Consider the following 19,040-nt stretch of genomic DNA (forward strand, 5'->3'; position numbering starts at 1 on the left):
TTACGACTAGCCGGGAGGCGTGGGAGAGCCAGCTCTTGGTCGCGGGGCACCGGACCCGGACTCCAAGGCTGGAGATTCGCGGGCTGTCGCGGTTGGAAGGCTAGAGGTCACTGGGCGGGGGCAGTCGGTCAAACGCCCCCAGCCTACTTCTGGGGAAAAAAAACCCGCGTACACTCGTTGCTCCGAATCAGTGACTTAAACATCCCCTTTCTGGTCCGGGGTAAGTGCGGTGGATCTTTGCACACGAGGAGCTCGACCCGAGTTGGGCTGCGGGTCCCCGCCCTGCGCCTCTGGTTCGCCTTCCTCGCGCGGGCTGACGGACGAGAGGGACTCCCCTCAATTGCCCCGGGTTTACCCCAGCGCTCGGATTTTAATGCGCGCCCTCTGGTTCGGTAGTTGAAGCCGCTGCCTGCAGGCGCGGTGTCAGAGTGGCAAACCCGGCGGTGAGTGTAGTCTTGATTTTCCCACAGAGGCAGTGACTCCTTGGGTCTGTCCCCAAGAACTGAGGCTGGAATCCCCCAAGGATCTGGCTTAGTCATCGAAAGTGTCGGGAATCCCGGACTCTTCTGTACCTAGAGAAATGACCTTTAAGAGTTCTTAGGGATTTCAGAGCTCATCTCAAGTGCTTGCACAGGGGGAATTCTTATAAAGAGGTTGATTAGATATAGTTCCGGTATCGGTTTGCTGTGAATAAAAATGTTGTCCCTAAATTCACTAGCCATCTTAAGTTAAAAACAACAGTTTTCATTGCTTATTTTGGTAGACAGTATTTATTGTTTGTTAGGAATTTTCCTTGTGTTTCTTCGAAAGGGCCCTGTGCCTTTTTGTATTGAGTTCAACCCACCCTTTATACTTCTCATGCTATATACACTCTTCCTAATTCTGTCTGCTTTCATTACATTAATTTATTTCTCACACCATATTACATTACTACAAAAAAATGGGGGGGGGTACTGGGTGTTGAACCCAAGGGGGCCTTTACCTCTGAGCCACATCTCCAGTTCGTTTACTTTTTATTTTGAGATTTTGAGAGAGGGTCTCACTCCTGAAGCTGGCCTTGAATTTGTAATCCTTCTGCCTTAGCCTCCTGAGTTGCCAGTATTTCACTGGTCTTACTGGCACACGCTACCACGCTCAGGTGGGTCAAGACTTAAGTATGACATCAAAAGCACTATGCAGAAAAGAAAACAAAATAAAAATTGAAAATGTACTTCAAAAGATGCCATGAAGCTACACACTGAGAAAACATTTGCAGAGCATAGATCTGATAACGGACTTGTGTAAAGAACTCTCATAATATTAAAAATACAGCTTAACTTAAAAACGTGGGAAAAGATTGAAAACCAAGAAAAAAGATTGAAGCCAAGAAAGATATGTGAATAGAAGAAAATCATTGTAAAAGAAGGTAAACATCAGACTTAAGGAAAATAAAAATTTAAATCACAATGAGATACCACTACACATCTATAAGAATGATAAAACAACAACAACAACAAAAAAAAAAACAAACCCCCCAAATTGACAATCTACTTATGTAATTCTAGGTTATTCCTAATATTTTGCCAACTCAAATTTCAAACTCCTATTCAGGCCTCTTCCCTTTGACAAGTATATAACTTTTTGTAGGAAATTTTCACCTAGATAACCCAGAGGTGTATCAAATTCAACACATCCAAAGTGCAATTCATTATCTTCTCTTTTATTTGAGATTTTCTGTTGGTATTAAATATGTTGGTGGGAGGGGAGGGGCAGGATTGTCCTTCATACAGTCACCCAACCTAGATACTTGGAAGTCACCAATTCTGTTACTTTTGTCTGTCTCAATAGAAACCATATCTACTTTCTCTGTCTTGGTTCAGGTCTTCACTCTGTCACTCCTCTAGCTGGGCATCATGTCTCCTTTGCGGTCAGCCTTCTCTCAGAGGCTAGGGAGTTCTGTAAAGATACAATCTAAAAATGTCATTCCCTTTCTAAAAATCCTTGTGAAGACAAGAGAATGTTCAGGTGCCTTAACATCCCCACTGGATCATCAATGGTGATGTTACTGCCTCTCTATCTAGCTTCATCTCTCTATGGAGAGAGAAGTTTGTTCTCCAGCAGTACTGAACTGCCTATAGCTCAGTGCCCACAACCTATTACTTTTGCTTCTATGCTACTTCCTGGGTGTGGAATACTGTCTCCTATTCTTTCCTGAGTAGGTAACCACTACTCATTCTTTTAATACTAAGTTCAGAAAGTCTTCTCAGAGATCTACAACCCTCTAAGCCGAGTTATGTCCCCTCTTTATACTTTATACATAAACAGTTAATTTAAGTCTTTTTGTAACTGTTCATCTGTATTTCTTCTTTCCTAAACCAGCACTTTCATGAAATCAGTCTACGTTCATATTCTCTTACCTGGCATGTAGAAAGTTTTCAATAAATGTTTGCTTATAAGTTGATCATTGTGTATCCACTAGTAGCTGAGCAATTTATTGGAGTTATAATTTGTTTTCTATCTTAGGAAAATAGGGTTAATAGGTTCTAAGTAACTACCAAAATGTCATCACTAGAATATCACATATAAACATGCCTTGCCCCTGCCACTTTGGAAGCCATTTGTGGTGAAAAGCTTTTGATACTACATAAACTCATGTGCCCATCATTGAATAGATTATTTCCAGTGTGCTGGTCATTTCTTTGTGTGTTTGTTCTTTACATTTTGTCTGAATATTCTTAAGTAGTTTTACTATGAAAGGACATTACCAAAAAGAATAATCCAAAGAAAGGAATGCTTTATTGCCTTTTAGGAAATAAATCTATACTGTAAATGGAGTTATTCTGTTTAGGCAAGGATTTGAAACATTCTTTATTTAGAGACAAAGGAAATTTCTATTTTTATGCTTCAAAATTCAGCCAGAAGAAATTTCTTTGGCTATAGAGTTCTCAACAAACCTACCTTTCTACCTGCCTTCATTTTTCAATAGGAGTGTAAATTTTGTGTATCTTTCTGGAGGTGAATAGATAAAATAAAGGGTTTTTGGCAATCTTGTTCCTCCTCAGCTCAACAAATATAAGCAGCAAAGTTTTGCCTCTTATTTTGTGCAGAACTGTGCTGTAGATTAGGTGTTTCTCCTTTGCCATTTAAAACAGGTTTCAAATATGATTAACACTTTCTCTAACAATATTAGGAAAACTTTCAAACATAAGAAAGTTGAAACAGCTTTACAGTAAACATGACATAGCTACCTCCTAAGTTCTATAGTTGTTAACAGTTTACTGTATTTATCACACATCAACCAAGGGTGTTGCAAACAATGTGTATATTATTGTATTTTACTTGAAGGATAAACTTCTTTCTAGGTAACAGATTTACAAAACATATCTAGGCATGTAGCTGATTAAATTTTATCATTTTTTCACCAGTTTAGGTGTGGCTTTAAAATTTTTAATTTAAAACAATTTCCAATTAGTTTTAAAAACACATTGTAACATTACTTTAATGATAATGAAAGCAGTCAGAATACAGATTTTCTGATAGCAAATTTAAAGTTTCATGGATAGCAGAAGAGATATGGAGAGGATGGTTGTAGAGAGTGGCAAATTTAGGACCAAAAAAAATGGATGAATTAAAAACCGTTTTGAATTTAAAGAATACTAAAGATGAATGAGGTCTGAAGAGTTTCTGCCTCATATTCCTACTTTCAGGTAAGACAATACTAAATCATTCCTGAGGGTGAACATTTGTGCATTTTCTGAAAGGTTTTATTTTGTTTTGTTGGTGGTGCTAAGGTTTGAAAGATATTTAAAGTGTTTTTATAACCTTTTCCAGTAACTCATTTTCAGTACCATTACTATAATAATTTCTTCCTTATGTCTGAGACCTTCAGGCGATAGTCAGTTATACAAGAGACACACAGAATCATAAGATGGTAATATTGATGACTTTTCCATTCCATTGTCATAAGCACATCATAAACTACTTTCAGTTTAAAGTAATAACAGTTGAAATGCTGCATTATCTTTTGAATGAATTATAATTACCTTATCTAAAAGAAGTCATCCTTCAATTTTTCTATTTGAGCTTGTTGTTTGTCTATTGAAAAGAAGCCATCAGGGGGACTGACTAAACTCCATCTGACCTTATTGTGAATAGAGAATATTATTTTACTCTGAAGCTGGCCTTTTAACCTACATGTTCCCAGAGGTTGCCTTTGTTAGAGGGAATCTTGATTAATATTCGTAAAGTCTAGAGACCTTGAATTGATTGATAGTCATTATTTTCTAACAATTCACAAATAAGTGATAGTTAAAGGTAGTGTTGCATTAGGAGAAGAAACTGTATTTACCAAGGTTGAAAAAGTTTTGAAGTTACCTTTATTATACATTAATTTATCTAGGAAAAAAAGTCACTTTGTTTACTCAGTGATCTTATTTATCACATTTTACAATATGTGATGTGAAGTGCACAAATAATAATAAAAAATCAATCTAGAGATAGTTTCTATGGGAAATTTTATTATTTTTATTAACTCTAGCTTATTAAATTGAGAGTAACCAGGTGAAATAAAGTCACGGAAAGCCCTGTTTTTGTAGCTCCCCAAGATGTTCCTTTATGTGCCTATATGTGTAAACCTTTTTTTTCTTTAAGCCATTTTTTCCTTAATAGTTCCTTCCAAGTCTATTACTGAATAAGTAGGGTCAGGGATACGTAGTTTTACTTTCTCTTTGCTTAAAAAGCTATATGGTGTCCTTCTAAGTTTTATTTAGGGAAACATTTTAGATAGCCAATATCTGGTGGGGAAAGGAGAGTGGGTGTTCCCTTTCACTCAAAATAGACTCTGTAAGAACACCCAACTTCTCTAACCCCCACCTCCTACTCTTCTCCCTGCTCTCAACCACTACAGCCTTCTGTGGCTTTCTGTGTCTAGTTTCTGAAATCTTTGCCTAAGGTTCATCTTCTCAAGGAGTCCTATCCTATATAAAATTACAACCAGCATTTTTAATCACTTTTTGTTCATCCCCCCCCATCCATAGGGACTGTTCACCACCTAAGTATATACTTTACTTATTTATTATATTAATTTTATTGTCCATATTCTATTAGAATATAAACTCCACAAAGACAGGAAAATTTTTTTCTTCTCCATTTTATTTACTAATATGAGCAAACACTTAGAACAGTGTCTGGCTCATATGCTCAATAAATGCATGTTGAATGAATCAGTGTACATATGTATGTGGTTATTAATTATAAATAAGTTTCTTGGCAGGAGGAACTTGGCAGAAGGAGGATTGCATAATTGTTGAGAACTCAGATTTTGTTGCCATTCAGACATTGGTATGGTGTAGGCCTTTCCACTCTGGTGCATTCCCTTTCTCAACCTCAGTTGCTGCTTCTGTGAAGTAGAGATAGTAGTATCATCCTTCATAGAATTATGATGAGTATAAATTTAAAAAATTATAGATAAAGGGCTTAATGCAGTGCCAAACAATGAGTTGAGGCTTAATAAACATTAGTAGATATGGATAAAGAGTTTGAAATTAAGTTTATGGTAATCTACAGTGTCTCTTCCAATTATGAGTCAGCCTTATCCATCTTCTTCAGATTTCAACATAAATTCCATGAAATCATTTACTTTGTTCAGGAATTATAGACCAATGTTCTACTTATAACATTTTCTTGATTCACAAAGGAAAACTATCTTAAGTAAAAATCATTATGTTCCAAGGAACTCTTTCTGAGAAAAACTGCCTTTGTTCTATCATTCTGTCATTATGTTCAGCACAACAGACTTGGTTGGCACCAAAGAAATATTGCCTGGCAGTTTGTTACAATTTAAAGTAGAAAATGGGTAAAAAAAAAAAAAATCTACCAGTGAGCAAAAAAAAAAGTTCATTTGGGACCTAAAGATTAAATTAAAAAAATCTTTTAAATTTACAAGAAAAATGAAAAAGATTATCACAGTAAATTTATATTATACAGTACTGAACAAGAACAAATCACTGCTACACAAACAACATGGATAAATCTCATCAAAAAATGAACCACTAAAGCAAAAGAAAACCTTGAAAATGGGATACAGGGCTGGGGTTGTAGCTCAGTGGTAGAGCACTTGCCTTGCATGTGGAAGGTACTGGGTTCAATCCTCAGCACCACATAAAAATAAAATAAAGGTATTGTGTCCATCCACAACTAAAAACATTTTTTTAAAAAAAGAAAATGAGATACAGCTTATACATAATAAACTCCATAAACCCTTAAGTACAATTTGATGAATTTTTACATATGTAAATTTTACACGTGTAAATTATGTACCTGTCACCCAAATCAAAGTATGGAACATTTCCAGCACCCCAAAACTCCCTTTTGCCGCTTCCAATAAATGCCCCACCCCTCCCCACAGTTGATCATTGTTTGACTTCTGACAACATAAATTAGTTTTGCCTGTTCTTAAACATTGTATCATAGGATAATGTTGTCTTTTACATCTGGCTTCTTTGTATTTCTGAGATTCATCCATGTTGTTTTGTATAGCAGTGGTTCATTTTTTTTCCATTTCATTAAGGATTCCACTATACGAATATACTACATTTAATTGTTTCAGTTTGGGGTTAACATGAATAAACCTGCTGTGAACATTGTTGTATCTGTTTTTTGTTGTACATAAGCCCCAGTTTCTGTTGGGTTCTATGTCTAAGAAGTGGGATTACTGACTTTTAGATTATATGTGTTTTTACTCTAATAATCTTGCCAAATAGTTTTCCAAGTGTTTGTACAGTTTCCTTTCCCAACAGCAGTAGATGTGAATTTTAGTTGTTCATATTCTTATCAACCCTTGGTATTGCAAGTCCTTTTTTTGTTGTTTTATTGGGTATGTAGGGGTGTCTCATTGAGGTGGTAATTTACAGCTCTCTGATGACTGGAAATATTGACTGCCTCATATGTAATCATGTCATTCTTGAGTTATTCATTAATTTATTCTTTAATACTAATAAAATACTTTGTACTGAATGAAAATGTTTTTAGTCAGTAATAATTGATTCCACTTCTAAGTAAATTAATTTATATTTGAAGGAAAAGTATGTATTTTCCACACCCCACCATTTAAGTTCAGAGTTTATACTTAGGATGAGTAAATATATTTGCAAATAAGGCAGTCTCTTTAAAAGAGCCTTACTGTGTCCCCAATGAACATGTGTGCTAAATGAATACAGAGAGAATACTTCTAGTCAGGATGCCTCATATTCGCATACTTGTCTTGCTGCCAGTTATAGGTGAATTGGACTATTTTTGCTATCAGGAAATGAAAACTGTTAGCTAAATGTGTTTTTCTTTCTGTCTTTTTTTTTTTTTGACATGTTGTTTCTAAGTCACATTTTAGGATTTAGTCTTCTTTCTGTAGAAGAAGTAGATTCAAATAGAAAGAACACTAAATCGGGAATCAGCCAAGGTGGGGTTTTTGTAATTATTTACTTTGTTCTGTGATTCTAAATCCCACTATGTCATCTCTTATTCCTGTTTTCATTTTCCTATCTTTCCTGTCAATAGATTTTGATATGAAGTAGTGAGCAATAAGAAATTTCTTGGGCTTCAAAATTAGTATAAATAAAATATAAGTACTTTTAAATAAATCATGCACATTGTTATTGTTATTTTATATTAGTAAACTGAAAGGTCCTTGACTTATTCTTCAGATTTAGTAATATGGTCTCTTATGATACTTAGAATGATTTTATTTTCATCATAAATCTTGAAATTTTTCAACCTCTGTATATCAAGTTACAGAATTTCATAAAAATCTTAATTTTTTAAAATGGATTTTGGTTTGCATTTTTAACTCCAAGACACACATAAGATATGATTTACTGTAATCTTATATCCTTACTTTATTTGAATTTTTGTTTGTTTTGTAGTAGTATTTCCTTTTGTCAGAATGAAATAGCATAACAGTTTTTAACATCTTATATCAGAGCTTATTAAATTCTAAAAATAAAAGTTTATTGGAATTCAGACTCATATGAAATGTATTTTAATCATATCTTTGCTTGTGGCTATTGCTTCTTTTCTGGTATTCATTAAATAATACCTGATAGAATTTCATCAGTAGTGTTTTTGGTATATGTGTGCCTGGAGTAAACATTCATTCCAATTGCAGAAGCAGCAAAAAGCAGTGGTTAAGGGGCCAGGCTTTCAACTCAGACTACATGAATTCTTACAAGCAATGTGACCTTAGGAAAGTTCTTGAACACTTAATCGTGTCACCTGTAAAATGCAGGAAAATAAGGGTATTTATCTCATAGGACTGTCATTATCTCATAATACTTTGAGTAGTTTTGTGCTTCAGAAGTATATGAATCCATTTTTCATTGCTATGACAAAATAGGTGAGGCTTGGTGATGTATAAAGAAAAGAAGTTTACTTAGTTAACAATTCTGGAGGTCCAAGAGCACAGTGCCAGCATCTGCTGTGCTCTGGTGAGGAGCCACTTCACTAGGTTGTAACATGGCAGACAGCATCATGGTGAGAGAGGAAGAGATCACATAGTCTGACAGGATACCAGGGAGGGATTCTGGGGTCAGGCTTACTCTTTTCTAACAACTCATGAGAACTACCTTAATTCTTTACAAGGGCAGTATCCCCAATAACCTAACTCCTTTCTTCCTCTTAAAAGTTCCACCATCCCCTCATGACCACACTGAGGAACAAGCTTTGAACACACAAACCCTTGGGAGACACATATATTCAAACTGAAAGCAGTAAGTATTCAATAAGTGTTAGCTATCTTTATAAATTACTACTTGTAATATATTAAGTAGTATACTACTTTTACAAGCTTCAGGAGGAATAAATGTGATAATATAAGTGTATATTAAAAGACCTGCAATATAGTACAAAGTCAACATTAGCTAGTATTATTACCAAACATTCTCTTTGGCCAGTTAGTGTTAAATAATTGGTATGTGTTCTTGGGTGAAATTGCATTTCAGGACCACCTCTCCAAATGCACACCTTAAAAAAAGTGAATTTGCAATTGGAATATTTGGTGCTCAAAAACTCTGTATTTTTAAGCTAAAACTCAAATATTTAAAAATTATAATGTAACTAAAATGTTATAACTAACAATGTGATGACATCTTTTAGTTCCTAATTATTTTGTTCTATGACCATTAAACCCTATTAGTAGACTGGGGGTGTTTGGGGCATTAACAGTGTAGGTCTCTAGGGCCACTGGTGCTTTATCACTGAGCCACATTGCTAACACTTTTTTTTTTTTTCTTTTGGGTCTCATTAAGTTGCTGAGGATCTCACTAAACTAGTGAATCTAGTCTGAAACTTGCAATCCTCCTGCCTCAGCCTTTCCAGTCACTGGGATAACAAGTGTATTCCACCACACCAGGCCATTCCTTCTGTTAAGCAGAGAAGCCATGAGAAAGTGTTTATGTAAAAATTACTCAGGATGACATTGATTCTGATATTTGTAGCACTCAGACATTATTCATTTTCCTATTCCCTGTGCTTCTATCTGGCCCTGCCAGTGTTCTCAGTAATAGAGTTCCTTGCCTTGAACATAGTCATCACCGCCTGTATCTCTGCCCTGTTATTTCAAGAAACTGAACTTTACAGCAGATTTGCCTTCAGAGAGGCAACACCTTCAGAGAGGTAACACCTACCCCTACATCTCTGTAACCCTTACCTCTGAGTGAGTTCTCTTCTGCATAGCTAGACCTCCTTGAATAGACACTTAGTTTTCTGAAACTGTCAAGGTCACTGAGCCCTTCTGAGCAAGTTATTGAAATAACTTCAGTAGGTGCCATTTACATAGACTGGGTACAGCCCATTCAACTGAGGCAGCCTGGTGACCAGTTGCCTATTTCTTTTTTTTTTTTTTAATATTTATTTATTTATTTACTTACTTAGTTTTCAGTGGACACAACAACATCTTTGTTTGTATGTGGTGCTGAGGATCGAACCCGGGCCGCACGCATGCCAGGCGAGCGTGCTATCACTTGAGCCACATCCCCAGCCCCAGTTGCCTATTTCTTGAACTATAATTGATCACCTGCTATGCCCCTGTTTGATGGTCTTCTTTGGGCAGCCTATTGTGAGATTCTTGCCCCAGTAATTTACAGTCTTTAGTTTCTTCAATCATGTGATCTCATCTGCTTTGTTTTCTTGCTTCCTGACTGTCTCAACTTCCATTTTTGCCCTTTACTTAATATTGTTGCCTATACTTCTAATACTCCTTCTCCACTTTATCTCATGGGAATCCTATCCTTTAATTTTAGTTCAGAAGCCCTTCATTCATGGTGTTTTCTCACTTCACCTAAATAATGATTTTTTTCCTTCTTTTATCTTTTGATTTCCTTTAACATTTCATTGATTTATTTTAAAATGTTAGTGTTCTTACATGTTATTTTTCTAGTTAGACTAGATTTTAAGGACACAGGCAATGTTTTATCTTTGTGTTCTCTGTAACATCTATATAGTGCTCAACTGATATTGGATATTAAATGAATATTTGTAAAATATTTTGCTGAAAGTACTACCTGTAACAAGAACAGGCAAGTAAAGATATGCTAATGAACCAACAGGGCAGAGACTAGAAACAGGAAAGTGATTTGATATGCTATTGTAATGATTTATATACTCAATGGCAAAGTAAGTTGAGATATGTTGATTGAAGAAATCAATGGAGATGACTGTTTGTCAACTTACTGTTGCTGTGGTTATAAAAAGGAAAAGCGTATTTGGCTCACAATTTTAGCAATTTTAGTTCATGATCACTTGACCACATTGCTTTAGAAAATACATCAGAGTAGAAACATGTAGCAGAAGATGTTGCTCCATCTCATGGTGGCAAGGAAGCAAAGGAGGGAGATGTGGGTCCCTATATACCCTTCCAGGGTACTCCCGCAAGGACCTAACTTACTTCCACTAGGGCCCATTTCCTCCCACCTCCCAATGGTGCCACAGGCTGGCAACAAACCATTTAGCATATGAGCCTTTGGTAGACATTTAAAATCCATATCAGAATGATGATCATGAACATAAATAAACAAGAACATAAATAAACAAAAGGCAGGGCTTGGTCAAAACCTGATGGTGATCTCAACTGCAACATGCTTCTTAACTTTTAGAAATTTATGTCAATCCAAAATAACAGTACTCTGCCTTCAGTTCAATAATGTTTAAAATCATAAAGAAATATTTCTTAAAAAGGTCTCTGTTAGCCCTTTTAGGGGTATTTTAACCTTTGAAGAGTACAGATATACATTTCTTGGTCAAATTTGCAAGAAAATTGAAATGGACTATGGGGTCATTCTTCCCTTGCAACCAATTAGACACAGAAATAAATAGGCAATTAGAGTTGAGATTATTATTTCAGTAAAACATTTGAAATACTTTTACACTCCCTTCCTGAAATGATTCTGAATGCTAGTTACTTATGTTTGATGAATCACATTTTTGACAGATTCTTTCACATGCATGTGTTTCAACACATGCAAAGATTCAACTTAATACTTTACACAACTTATTTGAAGCTCTATGATGCCTAATTGGCTTCAGTTGTACCTTGTTCAATCCAACAGATGTTTATTAAGTGTTAGGCTAAAGGCTATGTGCTATGTACTCAGGATAGAGAAGCATGAGTCACCATCTACCATCCAGAGATTATATTCAACTGAGGAAATATTTTCATCAGCTTTCTTGTTTCTATGACTAAAAGATGTGATCAGAATAACATGGAGAGGAAAAGTTTATTTCGGCTCACAGCTTTTAAGGTTTAGTCAGCTGACTCAGTAGCACCCGGCCTAAGGTAAGGCAGAAAGACATGGAAACAAAGAAGCAGAGAAAGAGTTCTGCTCACCAGGGAGAAAACATGAACCCTTAAGGCATACCTCTTGAGACCTACTTCTTCTAGTCACAGCTACCTGCCTACAGTTAAAACCCAGATAATACATACCAGTGGAGTAACCCACTAATTAGGTTGAAACTCTCATGATCTAATCATTTCATCTCTGAACATTCTTGCATTGTCCCTCATATGAACTTCTGGGGGGGGCACCTCATATCTAAGCCATAACATTCCATCCCAGGCCCTAAAAACTCATGCCCATCTCCCAAAGCATTAATGCATTTAGTCCATTTTCAAGAATCTATACAGCCCTAACAATTCCATCATTGCCCAAAATTCCAACCCAGATTCAACGTTTCCTCTGAGACTGTAGGCAAACTCTTAGATGTTCCCCACTATAAAGATAAAAACTGAGTTGCATATATCCAATATATCAAGGCCCAGAGTAAAACTTTTTATTTAGAAAAATAGGGGAATAAAAAGAAGGGATGGGACCAAAGCAAGACAAAATCCAACTGGGCAAGCAAGTCCTATAGCTTTATGTCTAGCATTTGATGTTCCTTCAAAGGGCTTGTGTAGCTCTGCCTGATGGCCTTGTTGGTTACAGCCCACGTGACCTCTCTTGGCTTGTTCCTACTTGATTCCTGCAGCTTTCCTCAGCAGGCATCCCATTTTACTGGCATCCTTTCATTGTGGGGGTCTCCATTTGCAACTTTATTTCTTTCTCAAGACAATTCTGTCCTTCTCTGCCTCCTGTCTCAGAAGCAGCCTACAGGGATTCTGACCCTGCTACACTTTGCCTGGCCTCCCAGATCTTCTTTTGAAATCTCCTTGGAAGCCTCCATGACCCCCATAACTCCAGCATCCTGCATTCCTTCAGAACCAGCACCACACGGCTGACATCCAAGTCTGACACCATCTTGAGCAGGAGCCAAGCTTCCTAAGACTATGGCTACCGCAGCCTCCAAGTGCCTGGGCAGCTAAGCATAGTGACACCACTTGCTGGGCCTCCTTGTGCAAGTAGGGTACCCCCATGTTCTCTTCTACAAGGAACTTTTACATTCTTGAGCCTGAGATGGTATGTCTTGCCAATTCCTTATGCCTTCAAGCCATATTTTGTATTGTCTCATTGTGAAGTATTTAGCATCTCTTCAGTGGCCATATCTTTTTTGGCCCCAATATTAGTCACACTTTTCTGGACAAATTGAAAGTTTTTCAAATCTTTCTGCTCTGCTTTTTACTCCTGGTTACGTCAGTAAACTTGGCTAAAAGCTGCTACCAGTACCCATGCCACTGCCTTAATGCTGTGTTCCCTGGAAATTCCCTTCCCCAACTGATTAATCCATCACCTTTAAATTCACTGTCACAAAATTTAAAGTCTCAAGATATGGGGAAAATGCAGACAAATTCTTTGCCAAATGTAATATAAATGGTCTCTAGTTCAATTTCCAATACAGTCTCCTCCCCTGATACTTCATGAGCCCAAATTTCACTGTTCACAGTCTGATCAGTATTCTGGTCTTTGGCGCTCCTTTCAGAATTGCCCATTAAGTCTACTTACAACAGTCTAAAGCTTTTCCAACTTGCATCTCTTTTCAAAATTCTCCCCCCTGCAAATCAGTTACAGAGGCTTTTGGACCACATGGTCAGGTTAGTCATAGAAATGATTTCTTGATACCTATTTCTGTTTTCATTAGCTTTCTCATTGCTATGGCCAAAAGACTTAACAAGAACAATGTAGAGGAAGAACAGTTTATTTTGGTTCACAGTTTTAGAGAGGTCCAGAGATGAGGCAAAACATCATGGTAGAAGGAAGGATATGGCAGAGGAAAGCAGCTAAGGACATGCCAACAAGGGAGCAGGGAGAGCCTTGCTCACCAGGGACAAAATATAAACCCTAAATTCATACCCCTGTGACTGACCTCTTCCACTCATACCCTACCTGCCTACAGTTATCATTTAGTTATCCATATTCATGGGTCAATCCCCTGTTTAGGTTAAAGCTCTCATAACCTGGTCATTGCACCTTCGAATATTTTTGCATTATCTTACATATGTTTTGGAGAAATTCATATTTATACCATAACAGGAAGATATCATTAATAGCTATGCTGGGATAACACAACTTATCCAGTAATAAATGCTAAGAGAGAGACAAGCAGTCAGGGAAGTGGTATGGGGAAGATTAATTAAACTGAATATTGCTTTAAGAGCATCATCTAATTTTAACTTCTTTATAATATCAAAGTAGAATGTGGGAGTTCTCTCTGGATGCTTGATGGTTTTGAATACTGATCACCAGGTAACATGTTTATTTATGTCATGGTTTGCTTGGATTGTATTGGTTGAATATTGTCAGATGCACAAATGGTTGCAGATGGGACAGCATTGCAGATGGTCTTCATTCTAACAAACGTGTTAACTGGATATTTTAGGTTACTCAGAATACCTTAGCAATGAACTAGTTATGTTTACCTGTTTCTGTAATACCGTTTTGTCCACTTCTGTTAGATTTTAGAGAGAAGTAATATGTATTCCAAGTAATACATTTCTTCTTTCAGATATCAGTTTGGAGATAACTTAATGAACATACATCCAAACAGGTTTGTGGGTACAACATAAGACATAAGAAGGCATCATAATAAATATCTGTCTCCCACACAGCATACTAGTTAATGAAATTCTTTTGAACCTCATCTATAAGTTCCTTTTGTGAATCCTGTTTTCTGGACTTTTTCATTTTTTTCCTATTTATTAAAGGTACTAATTAAGCTATAGTCTAATTGCTGTTCCTGAGGGCCCAGAAAAAATTTAGCCTTATCACATTATGTATAGATATATATGACTAGCTGCCAGTCCTCCTCAGTTTATCCCTTTATTGAAATCTATCACAAATTTTGATGTTTATAATTAAGTTCTGATTTATTACTTTTTAGTTATGCTGAATAACTGAAATTTTACTACTACTAATAGAGATTCCGTTTACTATATTCCATTTAATACAAAAGTTTTGCTTCAAATTTGTCGGCTGGAACTGCAGTGGCACTGATATAACACTGGCTTTTCTACCTAGATTAATCATAAGAGGAGTCACTGTGGAGAGTTCTCTGACCCCTCTGCCTATCAACTGCTATGTCTTATCAGTTTTGGCTCCTAAATATTTCCTCCCCAGTACTCATGTTTTAATTCTGGCCTCAGTTACTTCTTATCTACACTATGAAGCCTCCTAATTGGTTTCTCTTTCTCAGGTATAGTCCTAATCCATCTTTTATAAAGTATTTTTATCTAAAAATAAATTTTGTCTAAAAAGAAATTTCATGCTGGGCACCATGGTGCACATCTGTAATCCCAGCAGCTTGGGAGGCTAAGGCAGGAGGACTACCAGTTCAAAGCCGACCTTAGCAATGGCGAGGCTCTAAGCAACTTGGTGAGACACTGTCTCTAAATAAAAAATACAAAAAAGGGCTGGGCATGTGGCTCAAGGATTTAGTGCCCCTGAGTACAATCCCTGGTATCCTCCTACCAATTTTTTTAATAAAAAATTTAATTAAGTGGCTGAGGTTGTAGCTTAATGGTAGAGAACTTGCCTAGCATGTATGAGGCCCTGGGTTCTATCCCCAGTACCACATAAAACTAAATAAACAAAATAAAGCATTATGTCCATATACAACTGAAAATATTTTTTAAAAACAAAAAAATTCATTAAAGAGATTATGTAATATCCTTAAAATTGTTCGTTTAATGAAATTCTTTTGAACCTCATCTGTAAGTTCCTTTTGTGAATCCTGTTTCCTGGACTTTTTCATTTTTTTCCTGTGATAGCATATAAAAACTTCAAATTCCTTAGAATAGTATACAGATACTTTTTTTTCTTTTTTTAGGTTTTGAATATCATTTCTCCATTCTCCTGTTGTGCACCTTTTACTCCAGCCACAGAGAGCTGAACTCACTCTCCTGAAGTCAAGTGTTTCATGCCAAAACCATCTGCCAGGTGGATTCCTATTTATTTTCAAGAATCGGCTTAAATGCTCTGTGCTCCAAGAAACATTTCTTATACTCGCAGACATAAATGGTTCCTTTTCTATGTTCTCATTCCTACATCTCAGCAAATAAACCCTCCTGTAATAACTGTTTGAAGGTTTACCAATGGAGTTTGTATACTTGGGAGGTAGAGGCAGTGTTTTCTTCATTTCTGCAACTTTCACAGTATCTAGGACACAGTGATGATGATGATGATGATAATAATAATAATAATAATAATTCTTTTGAATGAAGGAGATAGAGTAGATACTTAGTATTCTGGATTTAATTTTCTAGGTTGCAAGCATCCTTGAAAGTCTATCATGTGGTAACTTGTAATTTGCAGAGGAATAAATTTAAATTGCAGACAAATAAATAGTGATTGCTAATTTAAAGTATTGTAAATATACCTTCACGGTAGCCCATTTTAATAATTCCTGGAAAAGGAAACATGCTGTGGAAATTGCTTACTCTTTGATCTTGAAATTTGTGCATAGTATCCCTTTATAATGTACATAAATTATTGCTTGTTTATATCAATTTTAGCAGGCTTAATGGGATGTCCATTGTTAGTGAATTCACTGTCACTATAACTAGTTTATATTGAAGTTGTAACTATAATTATTCTCTCTGGTGTCTTCTCTCATCATTGTTTTGTTTTTGGTTACCCAATATTCCTCATCTTTTTAAACATATATCCCTGTACTTCTTTTCTGAATTACTTTTGCTTTCCCAGAGACCTTCCTTCATCTATTATCCTCTCCCATAATTACAGCTTCTCCATCCCCAGTAGCTTTCTTCCTTCAGCACCTCTGCCACCATCTAATAGGAGAATCTTCCTCTAATCATTGTCTTCTTGTAGCCATTTCCCAAGTCTTTTCCTTCTCTTCACAGAAGCATTTTGAAAATGGCTTCAGCAATCATCTCAAATTCTTTATTCCCATTGTTTTCTTAATTCATTTTATCTGATTTCCATTCATAGTACAATGAAACTGTTCTTGCAGTGATCTCAAGAAGGAGATATTCTACTACTAGATCTCTCTGTAGCATTTGACTCAGTCCATCAATCCAGTTGTGGTTTGTGTTTTAACTTGGGATTTCTTTCCTGAGCTGCCACTCTATATGCTCATCTGAGTGTCTGTTATACCTAGATGTGCCGTAACATCTCAATGTGTGCAAAAATGAACTCCTTCTCCTGATGTGTCTGCTTTTTTTTTTCCTGATGAGTTCAGTAAAGAGAAGTGCAATCAAAACCAATAATACCTCCCTAGTTATCCTTTCAAATTCAATGAGATCTAATCCAGTTTTACTTTAATTCTTCTTTTTGTCCTAATTCCAAGGCCTTATTGTTTTCCTCCACAAATGCCTCATCACTAAGGCTGATCTTAGTCTCTAGATATTTAATCTCTTCCTCACTTCTCCCAAATGTTTATTTTCTGAAGCATCTTTGGTTATCTTATTCCTGCATTTGAAATCTTTCATTGCTTTTCAATTATGTTAGAGATGAAATATATGTAAGAGTATGACACAATGTGTCTTAAGAAAGTGGCTCAAGACATCATCACATTAGGAAGCAGAGAGAGAAAGATGGACTCCACTTGCCAGATATACAATATACAACACAAAGGCACCCCCAGTGCCCACCTTCTTCAGCCACACCCTACCTGCCTTCAGTTACCACTCAGTTAATCCCCATCAGCAGGGGCTGGGGTTGTGGCTCAGTGGTAGAATGTTCACCTAGTATGCACAAGGCACTGGGTTTCATCCTTAGCACCACATAAATGTAAAATAAAGATATTGTGTTACCTAAAACTAAAAAATAAATATTAAAAAATCCCATCAGCATATTAATTCACTAATGAGTTAAGTCTCTCAACCCAATCATTTCACCTCTGAATATTCTTGTCTTGCTTCACATAGAAGGTTTTGGAGGATACCTCATATCTAAACCACAACAATGCCATTTTATAATGTGGCCCCAGTATTTCTGTCTAACCACAGTTCTTGTTTCCCTTGTGTACTGGCCGACTTTAGATCAGGTCTTAGGAGGCATTCCACTCTCCACCTTGCATGCTACCCTCTTTTCCCATCTTACCTTTCCTTCTCACTATCCCCTGCTCTGTTCTCATATTTCAGTCCTGATGTGTGACTGCCATGTCTTTGCTTTATTTTCCTGTTCACTCATCTAACATTGTCATCCTTCCTCTGTCATTTTTTATGGCTCTGATTAATTTTTAAAAATATTTTTAGTTGTAGACGGACACAATATCTTTATTAAGTGGTGCTGGTAATGATTTGTGTTGAGTCTTGCTGTACTGTATGTAATCTCCCTGACAAGAATTGTGTTTTATCTTGTATCTCAACAACTAGACTATGCCTCTGGAATATACTTAATAAACTTTGTTAAATGAAAATTATACTTGATATTTGATTTCCTTCAGAAATACTCTATATACAATTATATTGTTTCCCCCCCTCATTATATGATGCAAAGTAGGTCTGTCCTTTAAAAATTATCACAATTCAGGGCTAGGGTTGTGGCTCAGTGATAAGAGCGCTTGCTCTTATCTATAAACTATAGGACACATGAGGCACTGGATTCTATCCCATCACCACATTAAAAAAACTAAATAAACAAAAATTATCACAATTCATATATGAACTTAGAGCTATATGGAAGTAGCTCAAGACACATGTGACCACCAGTTACAATAAATGTGATAAAGACTTTGTGATGTAATTCTGACACTTCCCAGAGTTGGACAAATGTCATAGTTTAGGGGCACAGTTTGAAGTATTGCCCCCATTTCTAATATTAGCTGCAAAGCTTAGGGCTTTCCAGAGATACACTTTCTTCTGATTAGCTAGAAACACATTTGGGGAGTCCCCATGATCCCCTCTGTTTCAATAATTGACTAGAACAACTCCCAGAATTCAGGAGAACACTATAATTATAGTAGTTTCATTATAGCAAAAAAGGGTACAAATCAGAACCAACCAATGAATCTGGGCACTGAAAGTGAGGATTACATGTTCTCCCCCCATAAAGAAAGAGCATGGTACACTCCTGAAAACATTGATATGTGGCATTCATTAACCAAGGGAAGTCACCTGATCTTTGGTGTCCAGAGTTTTTATGGGGTTTTATTATGTATATAGGATTGGATCATTGGCCATACAG

The 19,040-nt window shown here is 36.4% G+C and overlaps 1 long non-coding RNA gene across 2 annotated transcripts; it reads left to right on the forward strand.

The window, feature by feature from the left end:
* The first annotated feature begins 12 nt into the window (after positions 1 to 12).
* On the forward strand, positions 13 to 18,273 carry LOC144368174 (uncharacterized). Of its 2 annotated transcripts, XR_013427945.1 has the most exons (3): positions 13 to 220; positions 8,654 to 8,738; positions 15,721 to 18,273. It is a non-coding gene; the product is annotated as an uncharacterized LOC144368174 (long non-coding RNA). The 2 variants fall into 2 exon arrangements; XR_013427946.1 differs by lacking the exon at positions 8,654 to 8,738.
* The last annotated feature ends 767 nt before the right edge of the window (positions 18,274 to 19,040 follow it).

Source organism: Ictidomys tridecemlineatus, chromosome 11, assembly GCF_052094955.1.
Source record: "Ictidomys tridecemlineatus isolate mIctTri1 chromosome 11, mIctTri1.hap1, whole genome shotgun sequence".
Lineage (NCBI taxonomy): Eukaryota > Metazoa > Chordata > Mammalia > Rodentia > Sciuridae > Ictidomys > Ictidomys tridecemlineatus.